This window comes from Leptonychotes weddellii, chromosome 8 (genome assembly GCF_054177405.1).
Source record: "Leptonychotes weddellii isolate Sample4059 chromosome 8, ASM5417740v2, whole genome shotgun sequence".
Classification (NCBI taxonomy): Eukaryota; Metazoa; Chordata; class Mammalia; order Carnivora; family Phocidae; genus Leptonychotes; species Leptonychotes weddellii.
Genome location: NC_138376.1, coordinates 122527929 through 122541326, shown reverse-complemented (window position 1 = coordinate 122541326; position 13398 = coordinate 122527929). Strand labels below are relative to the sequence as shown.

General features: G+C 40.1%; 2 protein-coding genes across 12 annotated transcripts in view; one reads left to right on the top strand and one right to left on the bottom strand.

The window, feature by feature from the left end:
* SERAC1 (serine active site containing 1) overlaps positions 1-13398 on the top strand; it is a 251449-nt gene that overhangs the window by 97109 nt on the left and 140942 nt on the right. The gene's annotated exons all lie outside the window — the stretch shown is intronic.
* TULP4 (TUB like protein 4) overlaps positions 1-13398 on the bottom strand; it is a 227238-nt gene that overhangs the window by 169052 nt on the left and 44788 nt on the right. For 5 of the 11 annotated variants that reach the window (XM_081829210.1, XM_081829214.1, XM_081829216.1 and 2 more), the window contains exon 1: positions 4057-4764. The exons of 3 other annotated variants lie outside the window; for them this stretch is intronic. The gene's annotated coding sequence lies outside the window, so the exon portion shown is untranslated. Of the gene's footprint in view, positions 1-4056; positions 4765-13398 lie in introns of those variants that run through there. 3 more of the 11 variants (XM_081829218.1, XM_081829220.1, XM_081829221.1) reach the window with 2 other exon arrangements.

Here is a 13398-nt window from a genome sequence, read left to right as displayed (position 1 = left end):
CTAATTCTCCAAAATGTAGGCCTTCAATAACTATTATACTAAAGTACGTAGGATAAATTTCTGTAGTAAAAGCATAAACAAAAGTGTTTCATTTTACATACGTGGCTATGGTTTTTCACCCAACTTTTAAAATTATAAAGCACTATATAGGCTAACCAAATAAGGCAGGTATTTTAAGAAAAAATGACATACTACTTTATGATGACTCAAATGAGTAATGGATACAAAAATCAACAACAAAATACCACAACTGTGGTGTCCTGGTCACTGAAAGGCTGGCACCTATTCTAGCGATACCACGGACAGAAATCAATGATGCTGCATACTTCCCTTCCTTCAGAGGATGAGAAAATGAAGATATAACTGATCAGCTTCTGAGAGCAGTTCACTATCAATTCAACACTCCTAAGTAAAAGGTGTCTGATATAGAAAGATTAAAAAGCAACTATTCAGCTGAAAGCAGGGATTCCAACAGTATTTTACACCCATGTTCATGGCAGCAGTATTCACAATAGCCCAAAGGTGGAAGCCACCCCAGTGTCAACAGACAGATGAACAGATAAACAAAATGCGGTCTACACATACAGTGGAATATGACTCAGCCTTCAGAAGAAAGAACTTACTGGGGCACCTGGGTGGCTCAGTCAGTTAAGCGTCCAACTCTTGATTTCAGCTCAGGTCATGATCTCAGGGTCTTGAGACTGAGCCCCTCACAAGATTCTCTCCCTCTCCCTCTGCCCCTCCCTGCCCCTTACATGCACACATGCTCTCTCTTAAAAAAAGAAGAAGAGGAAGAGGAGGAGGAAGAGAAGAAGGAGGAGGAAGAGGAGGAGAAAGAGGAGGAGGAGGAAAAGGAGGAGGAAGAGGAAGAAGAAGAAAGAACTTTCTGTTGGACACACACTACAACACGGATGAACCATGAAGACATTCTGCTCAATGAAATAACAAGGCAGTCAGTCACATAACGACAAATCTTGTTAAGTACACTTTTATGAAGTACTTAGAAGAGTCAAATTCATAGAGACCGAAAGTAGAATGGTAGCTGCCAGGGCTTGGGGGTGAGGGGACTGGGGAGCTGTTATTTCATGGGTACAGCATTTCTGTGGGGATGATGAAAACATTTTTAGAGATGGGCAGTGGCAATGACTGCAAAATAATGTGAATGTACTTAAGGCCACTGAGTTGTCTAAAGTGATTAAAATGGTAAGTTTTATTACATATATTTCACCTTAATTTTAAAATCAAATTAAGAGGGGCGCCTGGGTGGCTCAGATGGTTAAGCGTCTGCCTTCGGCTCAGGTCATGATCCCAGGGTCCTGGGATCAAGCCCCACATTGGGCTCCTGGCTCAGCGGGGAGCCTGCTTCTCCCTCTCCCTCTGCCTCTCTCCCTGCTCATGCTCTATCTCTGTGTCTCAAATGAATAAATAAAATCTTTTAAAAAAAATAAAATAAAATAAAATTAAGAAAAGAAATTATTCTTTCTAAGACTTCTAAAGACTTTCTAAAGACTTTCTCAGAAAAGTCAGTAATGGATTGAAAGTAAATACTCCTAAATTTGGCATTATGATATTTTTTACCCTAAATACTGTAATACAGGCCCAGACCTGCTTTTGGTAATTAGAGCTTATTTTCAGACTCTTCCTATAAACCCCTGAAAAATCCATCCCTGCTTTTTGGAGATTACAATCTTAAATAATACATGTGTCTGACTGAATTAATAACCCGACAGTGGCGTAAGAGTCAGTAAACTTACGAGATGCTTCCCACTCTAACTTTCCATACTATCCAGTTCTTAATGGCAAATTAGGAGCCCCAGAATTCGGAAAAGTACAATTTAGGAACAGAATGGTACACTGTTCAGAAGAGGAAACCTTGCAGGAATTAGACACTCCCAGATTAATCAACCAACAAATCTTAACTGAGTATTATGCAAAAGCCCCTGTGCTGCATTCTCTGCCTCCCTTGTCTGTAATTAGATACTTTTATTTTCTAACTAGAGTTATTTCACTATAGTTTATTTTGTTCTATCTGATTCCTACTTTCCACCAACATAGATAAAATTCACTAGTGGGGGGGTGGGAGAAAAATACACCTTTGGTTTATTTTTTAATCATTTGAATTAACATTAGAGATCAGAGATAAAATAAATTAGGAAAGATATTTTCCATTTCCACGATTTTGATAGAAATATATCCACTGAAAGTTGTAAGAAAGCAACCACTCAGGGCGCCTGGGTGGCTCAGTTGTTAAGCGTCTGCCTTCGGCTCAGGTCATAATCCCGGGGTCCTGGGATCAAGCCCCGCAACGGGCTCCCTGCTCCGCGGGAAGCCTGCTTCTCCCTCTCCCACTCCCCCTGCTTGTGCTCCCTCTCTCGCTGTCTCTCTGTCAAATAAATAAACAAAATCTTTAAAAAAATAAAAAATAAAATAAAAATTAAAAAAGAAAGCAACCACTCTGGGGTATTAGCTAGGACTACTGAAGATGTGAGTACTCAGCCAACAGGGATCCCACCCCTGAACGTGTGCACTACACACTTTGCTCCCCGGTACTCCCTGCTAGAGTAGCAGTATCGTGTACATGAGCCAAAACAACGGTACCAACCTGAATGGACAGAGTGCATCAGATTCAAACAACAGAATTCCATAAAGCAATGTAAATGAACACAATATAGAACAACATGGGTGAATTTCACAAACAGAATGTTGAGTAAAGGGATCCCACGAAAAGATACGTACAATATGAATCCATAAAGCTCAAAACAGGCCAAACTAATTTTATCAGTTAAGACTGCACACACAGATAGTGTAACTAAAATTTTAAAGGCGAGAAGGTAACACAAAGCAGCACAGTGGTGACCTTGGGGTGCAGACTGTGAATGGGAAGGGGCACACACACAGGGGTGTTGCTAGGGTGCTGGCAATACCCCATGTTCTGACTGGGGTGGCGGTTATAGTGTGCTCTTAATTATTTTTTACTATCTGTATGTCGAACATATTCAACATGTATGATGTATCTCACAATGAACAGGTTTAATAGGCTATGAACTAGATTAGGCACCAATCCTTTGAGATTTTTAGAAAACTTAACCAGTAAGAAAGAATTTTAAAAATTATTATATCCAACCTTAACAAGCACTCTCCCAACCTACAATATCCCAGTAAAGTACCAAAGACACTAAGTTCTCAAGCTAAGAAGGCATCCACAAAGAAAATGCATATAAAATAAGGAACGAATGGAGATAAAATTTTAGAATAAAGTTCTATTTCTTTCTAAAGGACAAAAATTTAAGAGAATGGTTAGGCAGAAGACTGAGATGAGAAGCAAAAAGTCAATTTCAAGAAAAAGTATACAGATGCTAGATGAATACAAAGCAGAGAGAAAAAACACAGTAGAAACTTTTGGATAAAAATGTTTCAAACATCCTAAGGTTTAAGTTTTTGATTACAGAGCTGTCTGGAGACGGAGTGAAGAAAAGGAAAGGAAAATGAGTATTCCTACAGGATGACAGAAATAAACCCATCCCAATTTCTCCTTTTTGCTGTCCCTCATCTACCGTCTGGGATTCCGCTCTATGCCCAGGTGGCTCTGCCCGTGCCCGGGTCTCCCCTGGCTGCCCCCTTTCCACAGTGGGCGGCAGACCCTGATCCCTCCATTTCTTAACTAAAGTAACTACAATGACCTGCCTCTAACACAGTCACTCTGTTCCCTGGGGAATTTTCCAGGGCCCACAAACATCCACCCAGCCCAAAGCAGTTCTAACTGGTTCCTAATTAGTTTCAATAGCTGCCTGGAGGCTAATTCAAATTTGCCTTCCAAGACTGCCTTTTAAGGCAGGAATACTCTCAGTAGTGACTGTCCTGTGGCTACCTACACATGAACAACTATAACCGTGAAAACATTACAACACCACTGCAAAGGTAATGGAGTTCAATCATGATCTAATATATTTATTGTGTTATCATTTTCCAGCCCTGAATTCTCAAAACATGCTAGTGAGATAATGAAGATGTGTGTGCATGGTTATGCCCAGGATTATTCAAAAGATGAGTGCTTACCACAAGTGTATTCATGTCCAATCATTTTCCCATTGACTTGCACCGTCAATTTTAGAGATGCATTCCTCAGAAGACTTCTGTCTTGTTCCAAACAGCACCAGCTCCTTTAGATGTAGTACACGAAAGCACTGTGCAGACTCACATGGCAAGGGACTTTTCTGCCTGTGGTAGAGCTATCTTTCTGTTTCATTCATCATATCTACTAAAAAACAAACTCCTACACTCCAATCTTTATCCGACCTGCAATACCCACCAGCACTGCATTTAGGTAAATGTTCAATAAGGTACTAAGCACGCTACAGAGCTCAGTCTTCTAAGCAAAAGGGAAATAAATGCTGACTGATGAGGTTCTCTGTACAGACCCTGGGTCAACACCAGCCGCTCAGCATCTGGGTCTCCTGGAAGCCTATGGCTGAAAGCCTAAGGCTGACAGGCACCAAAGTACCTATGAGGGAAGAGTTCACGGAAGGAAGCTAGGGGTCCCCTGCTGTGCTCAGAGACCAGCAAAGAGGTACATTTTCAGTGAAAGCTACTCCCTATTTATTTTCTATACCTGATTTCAACAGCCAGTTCTAAGAACATGAACATCTATCTATCTATACATAGAGTAGGATATGGAGGCTGTAAGACAAACCTTTTGATTAGCAGTTTCAATGAGAGTGGGGGCAAGACACTTCTTTTTTTTATTTTTTTATTTTTTTTAAAGATTTTATTTATTTATTTGAGAGAGAGAGAATGAGAGACAGAGAGCATGAGAGGGAGTAGGGTCAGAGGGAGAAGCAGACTCCTTGCCGAGCAGGGAGCCCGATGCGGGACTCGATCCAGGGACTCCAGGATCATGACCTGAGCCGAAGGCAGTCGCTTAACCAACTGACCCACCCAGGCGCCCGGGGCAAGACATTTCTAAGAGTGAATGTGTACCTGAAACCTGGTTGTCGAAATACTGCGGTGCCATATATAGGGCTCACTAGTATCAAAGGTCATGTACCTTACTTAAAAAAGGGAGACCATTTTATTATTTTTCAAAGTGATAAAGACTGAAATATATGATAATTCCCAGTGTCATATAGGTGTAGAGAAATGGGAAAACAATGTGGTAATATAATTCAAAAGACTTAAAATGGGGGCGCCTGGGTGGCTCAGTTGTTAAGCGTCTGCCTTCGGCTCAGGTCTTGATCCCGGGGTCCTGGGATCGAGCCCCACATGGGGCTCCCTGCTCAGCGGGAAGCCTACTTCTCCCTCTCCCATTCCCCCTGCTTGTGTTCCAGCTCTTGCTAACTCTCCCACTGTCAAATAAATAAATAAAATCTTAAAAAAAAAAAAAAGGCTTAAAATGTTGCAAACCTTTTGATTCAGCAGTTCTACTTCTGGAAATCTATCACAAGGAGATAATGTTGAACCGTGCAAAGATTTAGCTGTAAAGATTTCCACCACAGCATTTTCATATATTGATTCAGTAAGAGTTGGTACAGACATAAAATGGAATCCTATGCAACCACTAGTAATTATACTGTAGAAGACTATGGAGTAACATGGAAACACGTTCTCAATAACTTAGGTAAAAAGTAAAATTACAGGTTATACTTCCAGGATGCTCTGAAGGGCTTGCCCACTACTATATCACTCGATCTTGGGTAAATTACAACAGACATAGTTTTTTGTTGGACTTGCAGGAAAGTATCAGAAATCTCCAAGGAAGGCACAAACATATGAGAAAGCCAGGGCTATCTGGCAAATGCACATATAAGACACATATATGTCCAGAATTGTCTGGGCAAATGCAGATATAAACACTGGAATCAGAATTAGGATGCCTCATCATCCCAGTTTGCCCAAAACTGTCCCAGTTTTACCCTGGAAGTCCCATATCCCAGGAAATCCCTCTGTCCTGGGCAAACCAGACAGTTGGTCACCCTATCAGATATCCAAACTTTGGTCCAACATCCAGGTGGAGAGCCTGAATCACACACATTCTGCAGGGCCCACAAAGGAGGCTAACGCTATCTCAGACTTCTAGCACTCCATGGTTGTGGGTTGGAGCAAATGCAAATCTTGTCTGCATGAAAACATTCCCAATTTAGGACCTAACAATTCCCAAAGATGAGGTTCAACCAAAAATCAGTTACCAATCATACAAACATACAAAGAAAAGAAGTCATTTAAAAAAAAGGGGGGGGTGCCTGGGTGACTCAGTAGTTAAGCGTCTGCCTTCAGCTCAGGTCATGATCCCAGGGTCCTGGGATTGAGCCCCGCATCAGGCTCCCCGCTCCGCGGGAAGCCTGCTTCTCCCTCTCCCTCTCCCCCTGCCTGTGTTCCCTCTCTCACTGTGTCTCTCTCTGTCAAATAAATAAAATCTTAAAAAAAAAGTCATCACAAGTTGTCTGTAGAAACAACAAATTTAGATCCCTTGGATCCAACTTCAGAAAGTGAAATGAACATAAACAGAATTTAAAGTAATTTAAGTTTAGAATTTAGGTTTGGATTTCTGGGTTCCAGTCTTCCATAAAAGAAGCCTAGAAATCATCACTCTGTCCTAATAAGTAAAAAGCTCAACAAACAGAAAAATCAACTCTTCTGAGATCTGTAAGAAAAGTGAGTCACCCACTGCACCTAAAACTGGAAAGTCCAAAAGGCTAATACGAAGAATTACACTTATCAGAGCAGAAACCAGTGAGCTAAAACCTCTATGGAAACCAGCGCCAGGGTAGGGAAACCTGAACTGTAATTGATGGACTGCTGGCGGTTCAGTGTGGCCAAGTTTGAGAGAGAAAAACGTCAGGGGACCCAGCCACTGGGGCCCCTAGACTCTTGTGAGTTTTACCTCCAGGAGCTCACTAGATCCCCACGGTAAATATTAGAGGAAAATCGCCTGTGCTTCCAGCGGGGAAAGGGAAAAGAATCATTTTGAAATACACCAGAGCATTCTGTTCCTCTTAAAAAGGTCTGCCTTCAGGAAAAACTATTTAACCAAGGTATAACCAATCAGGATTTTATCAGAACCTAACTGACCTGAGTGAGGGGAGAGAAATACCCAACTCCAGCCCATTCTATCCCATTCTAGCCATCCCGTCCCATCTAAGAGGGATGGGGGAAACTGAGAAAAATATGTGAAGCCCGTCCAAGGCAAAGGCCCACTAAAAGATTGAGACCCAAAGTTCTGGGGATGTAATACACAGCATGGTAAGTATAGTTAACAGCAATGTGTTAGATACTTGATAGTTGTTGAAAGTAAATCTTAAATGTTTTCACCATGAAAAAGAAATGGTAATTATGTGAGGTGAGCAGATATTAACTGACCCCACTGTGGTAATCATTTGCAATATATAATCATTGTGTTATACACCTTAAACTTATATAATATTATATGTCAATTATATCTCAGTAACACTGGGAGGAAAAAAAGAAACTCAGAAGGAAAGAGGAGAAAGAAGCACAGAGAAATTTTGGGGAGTGATGGAACGGTTCCATATTTTGATACTGTGGTGGTTACAAACTGTTTACATTCGTCAAAACGCACAGAACTGTGGCAGCGCCTGGCTGGCTTCAGGCAGTAGAGCATGTGACTCCTGATCTCAGGGGTCATGAGTTCAAGCCCCACGTTGGGCATGGAGCCATTAAAAAAAAAAAAAATGCATAGAACTATACACTAAAAAGGGTACTTTACATATTTTTAAAGATTTATTTATTTGAGGGGCGCCTGGGTGGCTCAGTCGTTAAGCGTCTGCCTTCAGCTCAGGTCATGATCCCAGGGTCCTGGGATCGAGCCCCGCATCGGGCTCCCTGCTCTGTGGGAAGCCTGCTTCTCCCTCTCCCACTCCCCCTGCTTGTGTTCCTGCTCTTGCTGTGTCTCTCTCTATCAAATAAATAAATAATCTTTAAAAAATATATATATATATTTATTTATTTGAGGGGCGCCTGGGTGGCTCAGTTAGTTAAGCGTCTGCCTTCGGCCCAGGTCATGATCCCAGAGTCCTGGGATGGAGCCCCACGTGAGGCTCCCCGCTCAGCGGGGAGTCTGCTTCTCTCCCGACTCCTTGCACGTGCTCTCTTGCTCTCTCTCCCTCTCGCTCACTCTCTCTCAAATGAATAAATTTTTTAAAAAGATTTATTTATTTGAGAGAGAGAGAGAGGGGGCATGTGAGCAGGGGGAGGGGTAGTGGGGGGAGGGAGAGAGAGAAATCCTCAAGCAGACTCCCTGCTGAGTGCAGAGCCTGACACATGGCTCGATCCCAAGACCCTGAGATCATTACCTGAGCCAAAATCAACTGTCAGATGCTCAAACAACTGAGCCACCCAGGCACCCCAGACACTTTACATATTTTTAAAAATAGTATCTGGCACACAGTAAATGCTGCACACTACAGGTCATTATTAGTGTTATTGTTGCTGTTATGTATCAGGCATTAAGCTGGGCCCTGAAAAGACAATCGTTAAGCAAATACAGATATGGTCCTACCTTCAAGGAGCCTACAGTCCAGTGGTGAAGATCAGGCATTAATCATGTAATTATGGCTATGACAAATGCCACAAGGAAGACAGTTATGGTGTTCTGAAAGCTTCAATCTGAAGGAAGAGTAGATGTTAAATACTGGAAGAAGGGGTGGAGGAGGAAAGAGGAGACATTCCATGCAAACGGGATAGCATGTACAAAGACCACGGCAGAAGAGAAAACAACATTTTGAAGACACTCAAAAGAATGTATGACATCTGTTCACACATATATCTACAATGAGGTATCACTTCACACTATTTAGGATGGTTAGTATACAAAAAAAGTGTTGGCAAGGATGTGAAGAAATTGTACGGTTGGTAGGACTGCAAAATGGTAGAACTGCTATGGAAAACAGTATGGAGGCTCCTCAGAAAAGTACCATAAGATCCAGCAATTCCACATCTAGATATACTCCCAAAAGAACTGAAAGCAGTACCTTGAAGAGATAGTTGCACCCCCATGTTCACAGAAACATTATGTACAATAGCCAGGGGGTGGAAGAAATCCCAGTGGTCCATCAGATGAATGGATAAATAAAATGTGGTATATACATATAAAGGCATATTATTTGACCTTAAAAAGGAAGGAAATTCTGACACATGCTACAGTGTAGACGAACCTTGAGGACATTATGCTAAGTAAAATAAGCTACTCACAAAAAGACAGGTGCATTATTCCATGTATATAAGGTACCTAGAGTAGTCAAATTCACAGAAACAGAAAGTAGGACGGTGACTGCCAGGAGCAAGCGGGCGGGGGGAAGGGAGGTTGTTGTCTAATGGGTACAGAGTTTCAGTTTTACGAGATGAAACAATTCTGGAAACTGCTTGCTCAACAATGTGAATATACTTAACACTACTGAACTATACACCCTAGACATGGTTAACAGGGTATATTTTATGTTATGCATTTTTTACAATTAAAAAAAGAAACATGTTCACACACACCCACACACAGACTGAGATGTAACCATACGACTACAGAAGACTTCTCCTCCCCCCACACCTTACCACCTATTTACAACAGTTCCTTTTAACCAGTACATTATGTCCCACTATCAAGAAAAAATTACAAGACATATTAAATGACAGAAAACAAATTTGAAGAGGCAGAGCAAGCATCATAACCAGACTCAGAAATGGCAGAGATGCTGGAATGATCAGACCAGAAAGTTAAAACAACAATGATTAATATGCTAAGGGCTCTAATGGATAAAGTAGACAGCATATAAGAACAGATAAGCAATATAAGCAGAGACATGGAAATTCTAAAAAAAAGAAGAAAAAGGAAATGCTACAATCAAAAACACTGAGAAAACAAACACTGTAACAGAAATGAAGAATGCCTTTGATGGGCTTATTAGTAGACTCCACACAGCAGAGGAAAGAATCTTCTTACTTGAGGATATCTCATTAGAAACCACCAAAACTCAAAAGCAAACAGAAAAAAGACTGAAAAGAAAAAACAAAAACAAACAAAAACAAAAAAACCACCATATCCAAGAACACTGGGACAGCTACAAGAGGTGTGACACACACATAACAGGAACACTAGAAGGAGAAGACTGAGAGAAGGGAACAGAAGGAATACCTGAAACAATAATGACATATAATTGACAATTATATGTCAAATTAATGTCAGACACCAAAGCACGGATTCAGGAAGCTCAGAGAACACCAAGCAGGGAAAATGCCCCCAAAGCCATACAGCTAGGCATCACTTTCAAACTACATAAAATCAAATATAAAGGGAAAAAATCCTGAAGGAAACCAGAGGGAAAAAATCACTTCACCTATAGAGAAAGACAGACAAAAACTATACCCAACTTCTCCTCAGAAACCACACAGGCAAGAAGAGAGTGAGACACGAAATATTTAAAGTCTTGAGAAAGACCCACAAGCCTAGAATTATGTACCCTGTGAACTTACCCCCCAAAAGTGAAAGACAAAGACTTTCTCAGGCAAACAAAATTGAGAAAATCTGTCACCAGTAGCCATGCCTTACAAGAAACATTAAAAGAAGTTCTTTAGAGAGAAGGAAAATGATAATAGGTCAGAAACTCAGACCTACATAACAAAAGAGAATCAAAGAAGCAAGAAGTGAAGGTAAAATAAAAACTAATTTTTCTTATTCTTGGGGTGCCCGGGTGGCTCAGTTGGTTAAGCATCTGCCTTCGGCTCAGGTCATATCCCAGGGTCCTGGGATCGAGCCCCACATCAGGCTCCCTGCTCAGTGGGAAGCCTGCTTCTCCCTCTCCCCCTGCTTGTGCTCTCTCTCTCTCTCAGATAAGTAAGTAAAATCTTTAAAATTTTTTTCTTATTCTCTACAGATAAGTTTGTTCATAATAATAATACCAAAAATGTATTCAATTACGTGTGTGTGAAAATGTACACATGCTTATTTGTAAGTGAAATGAATGACAGCAGGGACACAAGGGACAGGAGGGAGGAATTAGGATTATTTTGTTATTATAAGGTATTAAAACTACCCATTAAGTAGTATAATGTTATTTGAAAGGGGACTTAGGTAAGTCATAAACATACAAGCAAACTCTAAGACAACCATTAAAAAAAAGTAAAAATAAGCATAACTGATATGCTAAAAGGGAATCATATAAAATGTTCAATTAAAACCATGAAAGACAGTAAAAGAGTGGAAGACAAAAAAAAAAATAGGATCAAAGGACAAGGGCAACAAATAGAAAACAGTAAGAAATATGTGGGTATTAATCCAATTGTATCAATAATCACTGTGAACGTCAATGGTCTAAATGTACCAATTAAAAGACACAGATTGTCAGAGTGGCGCAAACAACAAGACCCAACCATATATTATCAACAAGAAACCTATTTTAAATATATTAGACACATATAGATTAAAAGTGAATGGATAAAGACATACCATCACAACACTAATAAAAAGAAAGTGGGAGTACCTATATTAATTTCAGACAGAGTGGACTTCAAAACAAGGAAAAGCGTCAGGACATTAAATAAGGGCATGATGTAATGATAAAGAGTCAATTCCCCCAAAAGACATAAGAATCTTTAATGTGTATGTACCTAACAACAGAGCATCAAATTACTGAGGCAAAATGGTAACATTGCAAGGAAAAAGAGATGAATCCACTATTATACTGCACACTTCAACAACTCTCTATCAGAAATGGACACATCCAGCAGGCAGAAAATCAGCAAGTTGGAACTCAACATTACCATCAATCAACTAGATATAATGAACATCCATAGACTATTTCATCCAACAACACCAGAATACACATTCTTCTCAAGTTTACATGGAACACTCACCGAGATAACCACATTCTGGGCCATAAAACACACCACAATAAATTTCAAAGAATAAAAATCATATAATTTCTACTCTCAGTCTACAATTAAATTAAAAGTCAATAACAGAAAGAGAGCTGGAAAATCCCAATACTTGGAGATTAAACAATATATTTCTAGTGACACATGGATCACTGAAGAAATCTCAAGAGAAATTTGAAAACATTTTGAACTAAATGAAAAAGAAAACACAACTTAAAATTTGTGAAATGCAGTGAAAATAGTGCTTAAAGGGAAATTTATAGCACTGAATGCATATATTAGCAAAATAAGATCTAAAATTAACCATCTAAACTTCTACCTTAGGGAACTAGAAAAAGAAGAGGAAATTAAATCCAGAGTAAACACAAGAAAAGAACTAATATGAATTAGAGCAGAAATCAATGAAACCGAAAATAGTAAATCAATGGAGAAAAATCAACAAAATCAGAAACTGGTTTTTTGAAAAGATTGATAAAATTGAATGCCTCTAGGGGCGCCTGGGTGGCTCAGTCAGTTAAGCATCTGCCTTCAGCTCAGGTCATGATCTCAGGGTCCCAGGTTTGAGCCCTGCGTCAGGCTTCCTGCTCAGTGGGGAGTCTGCTTCTCCCTGTCCTTTTGCCCCTTCCCGTCTCCTGCTCTCTCTTGCACACATGCGCATTCTGTCTTTCAAATAAATAAATAAAATCTTAAAAAAAAAAAATTGAGTGCCTCTAGCCAGGCTAATAAAAAAAGGGAGATGACACAAATTACTAATATTAGAAGTAAAAGAGGGGACATCACTACAGATCCCATGGACATTAAAAGGATAATCAAGGAATACTATGAACAATTCCATGCCCACTAATTTGATAATCTAGATGAAATACACCAATTCCTTGAAAGACATAATCTGTGAAAACTTACACAAGAAGAAACAGACAATCTGACAAGTCCTATATCTATTAAAGAAATGGAATCAATAATTAAGAACGCAAAACAAAAAGTATGAGGTCCAGGTGGGTTCACTGGTGAATTCTACCAAACATTTAAAGAAGAAATTATACCAGTTCTCTATAATCTCTTTCATCAGAAGACAGAAGCAAAGAGAATACTTCCTAACTCATTCTATGAAGCCAGAATTACCCTAATACCAAAACCAGACAAAAACATTACCAAAAAAGAAAACTACAGACCAATATCTCTCAGGAACACAGATACAAAAATGCTCAACAAAATATTAGCAAACTGAATCAAATAATGTATAAAGAGAATTAAACACCACAACTATGGGGGATTTATTCCAAGCACACAAAGCTGGTTCAGCATTCAAAAACCAATTAATGTAGGGGCGCCTGGGTGGCTCAGTTGGTTAAGCGACTGCCTTCGGCTCAGGTCATGATCCTGGAGTCCCGGGATCGAGTCCCGCATCGGGCTCCCTGCTCGGCAGGGAGTCTGCTTCTCCCTCTGACCCTCCTCCCTCTCATGCTCTCTGTCTCTCATTCTCTCTGTCTCAAATAAATAAATAAAATCTTAAAAAAAAAA